The sequence below is a fragment of the Neocloeon triangulifer genome, unplaced genomic scaffold, assembly GCF_031216515.1.
Source record: "Neocloeon triangulifer isolate White Clay Creek 2 clone unplaced genomic scaffold, ASM3121651v1 ptg000014l, whole genome shotgun sequence".
Lineage (NCBI taxonomy): Eukaryota > Metazoa > Arthropoda > Insecta > Ephemeroptera > Baetidae > Neocloeon > Neocloeon triangulifer.
The window spans coordinates 14,607,984-14,620,658 of record NW_026775556.1 but is presented as its reverse complement, the minus strand read 5'-3'; the positions used below and the strand labels follow the sequence as shown (position 1 = coordinate 14,620,658).

At 40.9% G+C, this 12,675-nt stretch overlaps 1 protein-coding gene across 4 annotated transcripts in view; it reads right to left on the bottom strand.

Moving 5' to 3' along the window:
- The window catches only part of LOC132201854 (neurobeachin), a 149,059-nt gene that overhangs the window by 83,993 nt on the left and 52,391 nt on the right, over positions 1–12,675 (bottom strand). The window lies entirely within an intron of this gene.

Here is a 12,675-nt window from a genome sequence, read left to right as displayed (position 1 = left end):
AAGCATTTAATTAAGAAATCTAATAATTTATTTATAAGTTTTTAAAAAAAACTTGCATATTTTGCATTTTGGCATTAAGTAATTATTAAATTTAAATCAATCCATTGCTCTTTTGCCTCAATTGTTCTCAAACAGGAAATTAATTCTCGCGTGAAATTATTTAAAACCGCTTAAGCACGAGTGACACTTCTCTTCTTGGAAGTTCCCGCTGGGAGACAAAAAGCTGCTTCAGCTCAAATTCATTAAAAGTTGCGTGTGCCATCGTGAGCGAGTGTGTCGGCTCCGCTGTTTGCTCGCTCACGTCAGAGCAAAATCGGATGTGCATTATTGTTGTTTGTTTAGGCAAACTCTGCGAGCGCAACCAGCCAGCCCGGCGGTGCTTACTTGCTTGCTTGCGAGCTCTGCTGTTTAATCGCACACTCTCCAGCGGAGCAGCTCCTCCCGCAGCAGCCCCAGTCGATAAATTGTGTGGCAACTGTTTAATTCCCTGCAGGTGCTCGAGAGCAAAGAACGAACGACCGTTGCAGCAGCAAGAAGTCCGATCACTTTGATAATTGCGCCGACTTTTTCTACAGTGTTTGCGCCGGCGAAATTGGCTCGAGTGCGAACAAACATCACCATCAAGTAGAGTTTTTGTTGCAAATAAAAAAAAAGTGCTTCAGAAATGGCAGCGTGAATAAATTGGCGTTCTATTTCTGAGGGAGGCTGACTTGGGTTCCTGGAATTAGATCGGGCCAGAGGGCGTCCGAAGGAATTTATCGATTGCAGCCGTCGTAAATCACAAGCACGGCGCAGATGGATTCGAAAATAAAACTTTCCTTAATCGTGCCCTTAATCACTCTTAATGGTTCCAAAAAACTCTTGGTTCGCCTCCCAAGAAATTTATGTCTGAGAGGCGAGAAAAATGTTACAAGAAAAAAATAAAATTGATTATGTTTTTACTTCATACATGAAATCCTATCAAAATAATTCATTTGTTGATCAACGAAATTAAAAGGTGGATGAATTTTATTTAAAAAATTTTTGTCTATTTCTTCTCACTTTTTTTATGACATATTTGACATTTAACAAAGCAATTTATAAATCAGTTAAAATAAAAATAATTTGAAACTGGACGTTCAAAATATCTAAAACAAAATTTCAATTGAGATTTTTGGAGCTTCAAAAAACTAATTTTAATTTTAATGAGATATAAATTTGAATTTATTTCATCTAAAAAGTTATAATTTGAAAGCATTCGCGCGCTGTGCAAAAAGAAAGTTATTTTTCATTTTGCCTGATTGCGAGAGAAACGTGTTTCTGCGTAGGCGCTCCCTCTAATTCTGCTCCCTCTTACAATCAATATCACCCGTTCCGAGCTGCACAATAGGTTCATTTCCATTTGTATCGGCGATGGCATTGTTCCCAAATTAACTTCTACATATTTCCGGCGGATTAACTTTTAATTAGGCTCCGATTCGTTTTTGTGCCTCTCCTCTCAGAAAAAAGAAAGAATCGGCGAACAACCCACGGTTCGTTTTCGTCGAGTTAATTTGCACGAAAGCCACGAGCATTGCTGTTCGCCCGCTCTTTCTTTTGCCTCCGTACCGTCGACGGATGCATAATAAAGACTTGAAAGAACACGAGGCCCTTTACAGCTAAAAGTGAAATGTGCGCCGAGTATCTTTCGCTGAAATTAGAGCTCGACGAAGCTGCTGCGCCGGAATTTCCTCTCATTTTTATTTTCGCTCCTTTTCGAACAAGAGCTCAGGAAGCACACTAGGCACATGTGTGCGCGAAACGTTGCAAAATTTATGTATGGGAGAGGAAAGATAAAGTTGAAGCCAAGAAGCCGGATCAAGCGGGATGAATATTTTATCCAAAGGCAGAATGTGTCAGGAAAGTATTAAGTTTGTAGAATGTGCACATTCCCTCTCTCACCTTACATATAAGCTGCTTATTATGAGATATATGGCGAGACAAAGTGGCGAGTGATGCTCTTCGTGGTGAGAGTTTCAAACTGAAAGGAATTATAAGACTACATCCCTAATTAATATAATTAGCTTTAATCAACGCTATCCAAACAAAAACCATTATTGATTTTGCAATTTTCTTTCTGCGGTTTGAAATCGGGGAAACTTATTTTTCACTTTGATTAATCTTCAACTCTAAACACAAAAAACTGAATTAGCTTAAATATTATAATCTTACCAATTATAATATAATTATTAAGTAGCCTAGTTTACTGAAAAAAATATAACAACGTTATGTATTATTATTAAAGAGAAAGTCTAATAATATTATTTTCTTAACAAATGTTTGTAGAGAATTAAATTTACTTTTTATTCTATAAGAGAAGAATATTACAAAATTAGTATAAATTTTTTTGTATACATTCATTTAATTTTAATTATTTAAATTATTTTCAATGCTTCATAGATCTATACCATTTGAAATGTATTTTTACAATATAAACCTGTATTCGCTTTTAAGCAATCAAAATATTCATCAATGAGAATACTCTTTTACTATTATATGTATGAACACTTATTTAATAAAATAATAAGCAAACGCATATGCAAATTATTATTGATTCTGCAATTTTCTTTCTGCAATTAGGAATTGACGAAAAATATTCTGTGAATTATTTTTCATTCTAATTAATTTTTAACTATATAAAAAAATACTAAATTGGCTATCAAACAATATAATTTGCTTAACAAAGAATGATAACAGCGGATAAAAGTATGCATGTTAGGTTTGCTAACAAAATTAACAGCATTTTATTTATTATTGAGAGCTGATTGAGAGTCTTATATTTTCTTATAATACAAAATTCTGCATTTAAGGAAATTCATCCTCCTTTTCAGTTTGGAATGTTTGTCAAAGTTTCCAACGACTACCCTGAATTCCCCTCTCACTTTCAGAATTTAATGGATCTGAGGATTGCAGTGCAAATTGAAGTCCTTTATGAGCTGCCAGATCAAAGGAGCTGCACCGTTGCAGAATTTTTAGAGTCAATTTGCGAGGGAAGAGGATAAAAGCTGCTGGTAAATTGCCGTTGGAGAACCGTTACGGCAAACGTCCACAATCGCGGGATAATCCGGCTTTGGTTGGAACCTTTGGAGAGTCGTGCCTGACAAGTTCATCCGCGCCCAGACTTTTTAATAACGAGCAGAAAAATAGCCGGGCCGCTCATTACCGCAGAGGTCCGTCCGGCGCCCTTTGTGGCCAAAGCCTTGTCCGATTCCCCGAACGAAGCGAAACCCTCTCTGGATTTTAATGCCGACGCACAAAGCGGACTCTTTTCAAGTTTAGTCCGCCACCGTTTTCGCTGCGAGCGGGACGGAAAACCCTTTTGCGAAAGTCGCAGAAACAAACAAACTGAGTGAGCGACGCAAAGGAAGAGCATTTTAATCTAACCGACTGTCATCAATCTTGAGAGGATTTTATTTTCCTCTCAGCACCTTTGTTGAGGAGATAAAATTTGAAATATTAAAAGGGAAAAGCTGCCGCCTCGGCTCTTTAGCCGAGTACATTTCTCGGAAAATAATTTGCGGCTACCTCGTTCTGACACGCAAAAAGCGAAAAACGGTGGCGGCCTTTGTTCGCGCCACTACGGCACCAACGCTTGGTTTCTTTTTTTGCCGTACGCACTCGACGCGTAATTTCTTTGCCGCAAAGGCGGAATATTTTTTCGCATGAAAAATTGCTTTCCAAAGCCAGCCAGAGTGAAGCTCCGAGTTTGACAATTTCCTTGATTGATGCACGTGAAAAATAAACGTTTTCTCAGCAAGTGTTTCCACTGCGCAAAGCTTTATATAAACTGATATTCTTGAATGATAATGATTCATTTAATATAAAAATAAAATTCAAGATTGGTTTTATGAGCAGCTTCTAATTTGATGACGGAGTTTTGAATTATTGTTATTTATTTGTATACATTGACATAGATAATTGTTTTCATTGAATTGTTGAGAACAATTTATTTAAAAAAAGGAATTGTTGGAAGAATTTAGAAAGTACTTTGAGTCAGTACAAATTTGTTAGCTAACAATAAAAAAAAATATTAAATAATAATAAATTACCAATAACTTTTTTAACTAATTCCTTGCAGGTTTTACTTCTTTTTCTTTCTATTTTTAATTATTTTCGGCAATGGATTTTTTTTATTTAAACTATGAGAGATTTTTACATGCTACTTGCAAGTTAAGACCACAAATTTAGATAAGCTGATATAGCAGTGATATAGCATAATAAAAAATATAATTCATAAATATTGGAAAGGAATTGATAAAGAATTTTACAAGAAATATGCAGTAGATATAGATTAAAATGTAAATATCCCCCTATATTTCTAAACATATCAAGAAGAAAATAACAGTAGTTCTATTAGCGCCTCGCATTAATTCAGCAACCTGATCACCGCATGTAATTGTAAGTGAGCACCAAAATTGCGATGTGAAATAATCTCAAGATTTAGCGACGAGCGAGGTGTCAGTTGCCCTAAATGCAAGTGTAGGAGCCGGAAAACCGATTCCAGGTCAGGTGACACAGGAATTCCCGAAACCGCTCGGAAATTCACCAGAGTGGTTGGTCGGTGGCTGGAGCGCGTTGGTTGCCTTGGCACCGGCGAAGATGAAGTTGGATTATTAGGAGCGCGCGCGTTATTTGCACAAGTCGACCGCCATGCATGTTGTTTGAAGCGGCGGGCGGTGGGGCGTTTGTGTGTCAGAAGCGGCGGCTTTTGACGATGATTACAGCAGCAGCCAAGCTCGCTCGCTCGCCAGATATATTGCGGTTGCATCTGTGTTCGGCCCGTGTGTTGACATAATATCACAGCATCAACACAAAACCACGCCGGATAATGGAGGAGCAGCCAGCAGGGGAGCCAGCGAGCGCCGTAATCAAACCCGAGGGGGTGCCATTACAATGAATCTCCTTTTGCGCCAAATCGCCCGGCGCCGCCGCAAATAACTGCCCACGCACTCCGACTGCCTAACTTGCCAATTCGATGTGGTCCAGCTATCTGAGAGATAATCGTGGAAAAATAAGTATTTCCTTGCCGTCCTGGTGTTTGTGAAATAATAATTAAAATTAAATTTTCAAGCTCTAGAGAAATGCAAGGTACGAGAAATACTGTTTTCTAAATAATCACATCGCAACTATTGAGTATTTGCATTATCAAGTAAGCAGGTTTTGCTAAAAACATTAAATTTTTCCCTGAAGAAAAGCAAAAATTAAAATTATGGAACTTTGGTTATTAGGAAATTTCTGCAAAATAAGTAAATCAATATGCAATGTATTCTACATTCTAGCAGTTCCTAGCAATCTTAGCCACGTAATTATACAAAATAATGTATATTTAGAGTCATTTGGTGACCTTGAATTGCTGAATATGTAAAATATTCAATCAATTATATTTTCGAACTTGACTGAAATTTAGAAAACTATTATATTTAAAATTGGATGTTTGAATAATCAACTATTATTTTTAAATAACGATCTTTTGATTAAATTGGGGAAAAAAATTCTTTTTAAAATTTACAAGATTATGAGAATTCATGCGGGCTGAATAATCGAAATTAAATGGAGGGCTGTGCACACAAATGAGCTTGCACTATTTTACACTGGTAATCCAGAAAGAAAAGCTGCCGAGACTGTTAGTTCATTAGCAAAAAACCAACTCTGCAGCATCAGCGTCGTCCGGGATGAAGTGCACTAATTTGCCTTTTATGTGCACGAGCGGAAGAGCGGTGCAAAACACGGTATCATCTGCGCGTCTGAACCGAACGGCAAAATGTTTGCCGAGCAATTTGCAACGCGGCGGGCGGATGGAGACCCGGCCAGCCAGCAGCCGGTTGATTACGGTCGGTCGGTCGGTCCGTCGGCGACGGGGACACCGCAAGCGAGGGAGCACCTCAATTTAATGCAGTCGTTAATAATCAGTCGGCAAATAATTCAGCCCTTTAGCGCGCGCGGGATAATATTGACCCACGCACCCTGCGTGACATCCGAATGCTCAGCCCCGCCTGGCAAAACCGACTAATTGCGTTGGCAAAACGAGAAAATCGCTTTCGAATGTTATGAAAATGCTCAGAAAATTCATATTTCAAGCATACATAATGGGCTTGATGACGATATTAATAATGAATGTGCAAAATATTCTAATAAATTATGTTTCAAATTCATTTATATCAATACTGGAAAATGTTCATTAACTTGCTCAAGGTAAGTACACACTGCTTTTTTAATTTTTTATTGCATATTCACCCTCAATGGGGTAGGATAAAATTATAACACACACACACCATATTGGTTTATGGTCAAACAGTTCAGAAGCGATATTGGAATGAATAGCGATCTGCTGAAGGGCATTTAGAAGCAAAACGCACGCCCCAGTCGGCGGCGGTCGAGCCTCGAACGTGCGAGGGCAATTAGGCCGGTTATTTAAAATGCGGCTTCATTAGTCCCTGGTGGGGCGAAAACACGAGCGAGCGAGCACGGAAGACAAAACGCCGCCCGCCGTGTAATTACGAGCTCCGTTTTGCGGTTGTTCGATAAATAATTTATGACGCATATCGAGATTGGAGAGCCTGCGTTTGTGTGTTTTGCAGCACCGATCCTTGTTTGTTCGGATCAGCAGCCTGGCGAACGGGCGGAAATTATTCACGAACGCCCTCCGCAAACTTTCTCTTGCGAAAAACCTTCGGTGGATTTCATCTCTTAAAATTTTGATCCAACCAGTCTGCAAAAAAGTTGAACCGGAGGTTTTTTTATTTTTTACTCTTGCTGGGCTTTTTTTATAAACAAATGAGGGAAACTTTTGTTGCGAAAAATCTAGAGCGGTTAGCAATGCAAAAATAATTGCCACTTGAGCATGCCGGATTAACCCTTGTGATTAATTAAAACTCACATGAAATACAGCACATGGTGGAAAATGCGCAATGTGCACATCCAACGTCGAGTGCAGTCGTGTTCCGCTGCTGCAGGGAGTGCAATTAATTTAATTACCGGAGCGGAATTCACATTGAGACTCTATTGTTGTGACAGCAGCACCACTCCCAGTGACGTAGACACCGCTCGACTCGGCACGTTTCAACGGAATTTTCCAATCTGCTGCATTTCAATATATGCAAAAGAGTGCCCCCGTCCATCATCAATTTATCTATCTATCTCTCGGCAGCAATATGAGATGAAAAGCTCTCGCATATTGCTGGAGTTGCAATTTTTCGCTCGGCTCGCGCAGCACTATAAATCAGATTGGCCGCGATGAAAATCCATTAGTCGGCTCGCTCGGTGAAAATTATTGCTGAGTGTGTTTGCCTTCTATAAGTTCTATACAATTTCCAATTAGATCGACCATGGAGCTGCAAATTGTTTCAAACGTAAACCATTCAGATCAGCACAAGTTAGTTTATTGGCCAATTAAAACAAAAGCATGGATATTAAAACAAGGAATCAAATTATTTAAATATAACACATGAATAATTTATTTATTATGGCCCATTTTATTTAAAAAGATTTTGTTAGACCCAAATCCAAATAACGAATAAAATATCTGATGAAAAATATGTTTTGATTTTGATTTATTCAATAATTGTATACTTATTTGTATTAATTTTTTACTGAGTTATATTTCAGACAACAATGGGAAGAAGGTTAAACAAAGAATAATTAATTTAAAAGTTATTTGACTTTTGCAACAATGATCATATTTCGTGCTATTTTGTATATTGTTAGATTTTAACATTTTTGTATTTACCGGTTAAAGGACAGCTATAATTTTAGGAAATGGTTCAAAATTCCTGAGTTAAGCGATGGTAGCGTTGGAAAATGCACATAAGGAGAAGAAAGAAATCGAACCGAAGATGAGGGTCCGTGTATTGAATCCCCTTTCCTACGCTTTGCACCCCCAAATTCGGGTAGGGCCCGCAGAGATGCTAGAAGTGCTCGCCAGCGTTGGTGTTGATGCGGACGGCGACTTGGTGCTGACGGTGGGGTGTCGGACGAACCGGAAATGGGTGCCACTGCGGTTCCTGGACACCAAAGCTAGTAATTGGTGGAACAGGCTGTGCTACGTTCCACCTCGCTGGATTGAAAATCCAGCACCGCCCGCCCGTTTGGAAAAGTGTCCCAAGAGGGCCGCCGCCATGCTTGAATATGACCGGAAATTGCGAGACTGCGGCCCAAAGAGACGCCAAATTAAGAAGTCCGAAGAGCCAAAAGCAGTCAATTCAAAGCTATGTGTAGGCAGATGCGCCGAGGTTGGCCAAAGATTGAACGCGCTGCCAGGACGCAAGCGTTTGCGGAAAAAGGAGATTTTGCGCGATTATGTAAAAATGATGCGGCTGGTGCAAGAGAAGGAGGAGGAGCAACAAAGGAGAAAGCTGGAGAGACGGAAGGAGAGACAGAATATTACGACCGCGTCGGTTTTGTCCTTCGAGGGAAACGTTCTCGCTCTGCTGGATGACCTGACGAATCTCTCAGATAGTTTTTCCAACATATTATCTGAAGACGGATTTGTAGAAAACTCGGAGAGGGATGGAAACTTAGAAAAGTTGGAGGAAGTTGGATACAAAGCAAATTCGGACAAAGTTGGATACGAAGCAAATTCGGAGGAAGATGGAAATCAAGAAACCTTTGATGGGGATGGACATGGAGAAAAGTCGGAAGAAAGTGGATTTAAAAAAGAGATCTTCAAACTCGAGGAAAAAATACATACCGTGGAAAATAAAGTAGAGACAGATGACGAAAAGGAAGTCCAGCAGGATGAAATGGAACCCGAGGCGACTCTTGATTCTGGTAATGAGGAAGATGCACAAGAACTGTCAGGAGATGACGTAGCGGAGACGGAAACATTAGAAACTGCAGAGCTTGAGTATGAAAGCCAAGAAGTTGAGGAGGACTTGGGCCGGGAATTGGTTACATTGCGAGGATCCAACGAGTCTTTAGATGAGGTTGAGAATTTGGAACAGATTTCGGACCAAATAGAAAAAGAAAAGAGTTTTGGTAAGTATTTTTGGGAAAAAATTTCTAGCATAGACATTACTTCCTTAATTAATAAAAATATTTTTCTACAGAGGTATCAAACGACGAAAGTGAGACCTACCAATCGGTTGAACAAGATCAATGGGATACGGCAGAAACTTTGGATGAGACACAAGACACGATTGTGGCAACAGGAGTGGAGACCATAGAAGAAAGTGTCATAGTAGAAGAAACAGAAGAATCGGCTCTAGCTTTATCGGAATCAGAACAAAAAATTTCCCCTATTGAAAACGTTGAATCCTTGCCAGCTGTTGAGGAATCTGCAATACCTGAGGCGACAACTCTAGAACCTGAGAAACAAGAAATCTCAATTGACCTGGACGACCTGCTGGAAGAACAGACGGTCACCTTTGACGACACAAAGACGCACTCCTCTGGATCTAGTAAGAAGAGGGAGTTTAAAATACTCAGTCCGCCGGTGCGAAAGAACTGGTTGGTCAGGACGGACGAAGCGCCGTGGTGGGAACGACTGTCCAAACACAGGGTCATCAAACCCCGCGTTTCCGTGCCAATGGTGAGAAAGTTCAGGGCGAGGCCCATCTCGTGGAAGAAAGACTTCAAGGCCCGATCCGTCATCTCTGCGACTCGGACGGAGGGCTCGTGGGTGGACAGACTGTCTGCGCCAAGGAGGAGGAATCGCGTGTCTAGGACGGTGGTTGAGAAGCCGCGGCTCTTCAAGATGTCCAGTCGCAGCCGAGCCTTGGTGGCGATCAGGCAGCGGGACAGTCGCGAGTGGTGGAACCGACTGTCGCAGCCAAAAAAAGCAGGGGAATAAAAGCTAATAATTTGTCACTTCACTACTTGCTGCTTTCTTTTTTCCTCGGCCGAAAAGGGGCAGTTTTGGTGTCCGGAAGCGAGGCAAAAAGCCACAGGGCGCTATCTTTTGCGCGGCACAATGAACGTCAGAATTGCAGTGTGCCCTTTTTACTCGGGCCATGAGTGATGGGCGCCACGCTTTTTGCGCGAGCACCGTTTCCCACTGTGTATTTTTATATTCCGCCCCTCAAGCGTAATACTTCATCCCGCCGGCTTGTTGGCTTTATTTTTATCCCCCTATTTATGCCGACGTGCGAGACCCTCGAACCTCGACTGCATCTGCATGTGTCGAGCGAAGGTGCCGAATAAATCTTGCCGGCACGTAGCCAAAACTTTCTTTTTCCCAACGCGACCGGAATCGGATCCACATCGATACGAAAAAAAGGTGAAAAAGTTGGAGTTTTCTTCTCTGCCTGGACGAAAAAGAGCTTCAAAAGTTGGCCGTCATGCTACAAATTCAAAAATTCACCCCTTTGGATGAGATAATTTTAACGCCACCGTGGAGGCTGCAGTCGGTGGTAAATTATTATTCGCCATCTCTCTCTCGGGCGCTTCACTCCATGAATTTGAAATTCGCTTGCTCGCTCGCCGCACAGCTTATAAATATTAATTTGCAGAGCACATAATGTTTGAAGGGAGTTTGGGGCTACAAGTTAAAAGTAAAAGCTGCGGCGAAGAGGAAAACGCATTTTATTATTATCATTCCGAAACAAATCCGACGAAGGGAAATTCTCTTGTTGACAACAGGAGCCGGCGGCGTTCGGCGAAACAGACTAGATTTCACAGTGGTCGGTTTTGATTTCTATCACAGCGGTCGAAGGCAAGCAAGCAAAATTGGATCTGCCGAATGCGAGCGGGCGGAATTAATTCGCAAGCCAGCCGGGGTTAAGGGACTTGACGTTGCCATCGCTCTCAACGATTACCATCGAGTGTGTGTCATTATCGTCATTAACCGTCATTATTTACGGCGACGAATCGCGTCGGCATTGTAATGCACACCGCCATCATTGCCGAGGGAGAATTCCTTTGGCGCCGACGACGACAATGGCCGCCGCTGGGAGAGCGAGCGCGACCCAAAGCGAAAATTGCCCGGCGCTTTTTTCTGCGCCCTTGCCGCTTGTCGTGCGCTGAATTTTGCGCGACGTTTGCAAAAATGAGCGGAAGAATCATTAAAATTTAACTGGCGCGCACGCCAGCAGCTCGCGAGGGAGTTCTCATTATGAGAATTCGCGACTCGCAGCGAAAACGAAATCCCTTATTTCGCATGCAAAGCATGAACGCCTGTCAAAAATAAAACAGCTGGCCAAGATGGGCGAGGGTTTCACGTTGAAACCACCAAATAATCACGCTAATTGCAATTCTAAAGAAAACATGGCTGGTTGGAAATTGTGGTCTACGTGACACTTAATTAAAATTAAATTTCAAAATTGATGAATAGGTTGAAATCGATAATAAACTGGATCTTTTCCTAATTGATTAGTTAAAAATAGTTCAAATAAGGGATGGAAGTATCAGTTTATCACGAAATTAACCGATTTTCAATACTTTTTTTTTTACGAAATAAAATGTTCACTTCAGGTTAAAATTTTTATTTTACATAAAAATTGGGCTTTTGAAGGAATAACTGAGATCTCTCTATATTTTGAATTAACACAGCAAAATTATCATAATATGAATATTTTCTAGAACTTCCAGCTGATTTATATTTCAGCTTTAATACATTTTAATCCTGACAAGAGTATTTTATTTTGCTCTGCCAACATATCCAGACTTTGCAACTTTGTATTCAAGGCTAACCGTCATCTCATCAGCCTCCCGCCTGCACACCTCACTTCCCCCTAAGCAATAACTGCAAGTGGTGCGTAATTAATCCGTCTCCCCGGCACCTCCCCTGGAAATTTCCAGCTTGGCTAATAACTAATAAGCACGAAGACAAAGTTGCAGCAAACTGTCCGAAGGCGAAAAGCCGCTCTCTGGCTAGCGTCGGTCGGGCCAGCGCACTTTGGCATAAAAACCACAATCGAATTAGCCGAGAGGTCCGCACCGAACCTCCACACTGCTGCAAACTGTCGCCGCTTTTTTCGGTCAACAGCTGAGCCTCGCAGGAATATTGACTAACAGAGGAAGAGAGTATCGGTTGAGCAAAAAGTAAACTCGCCGAGTCCAAAGGAAATCGTGCCTTTTTTGATATAATACAAATCAAAACGTCCCTCGCAATGGTCGCTTCTATTCTTTCGTTTTTAAAAGAGAGTTGGGCAGGTTGGATTAAAGTTGTCGTGGCTGCGCGCAAAGTTTTCGGCACTCCAAAGTCGGACAAATCTCGGCGTCGTCGGATCTAATTTTCCGACCCAATTGGCACAAAGAGACACGAGACTCGATTCCACAGTCCTTTGTGCATTGACAACAAAATTCAATCAAGGCTTGCTAGTTCGGCTGGCGTATACAATGAGCACAAATCAATCTGCCTGCCTGCCAGCCAGCCCTTCCAGACTGCGTAATGCCATAGCTGCTCGCTAATTAAATTAACACAAGGCCGCCGACGCTGTGATCATTTCACAGCTGATTGAATCACACGGCTTTGAATGAAAAAAAACTTCATCTGCTTCAATCTGATTGCAAATTAACAAATAATTAAAAGTTCAATCTTCCTTATTATTGAAACCTATAAATAAAAAATTAAAGCGATGACTTTTCATTTTGTTGAGAGGAAAATTCCGGGAGCGTACAATATTATAATTTATTAGAATTTTATTTATATTTAAAAAACAGTTTATTATTTTGGTGCATTATTTATAAATTGAGCCCCATAATGTAAAATTGTAGCCGTAT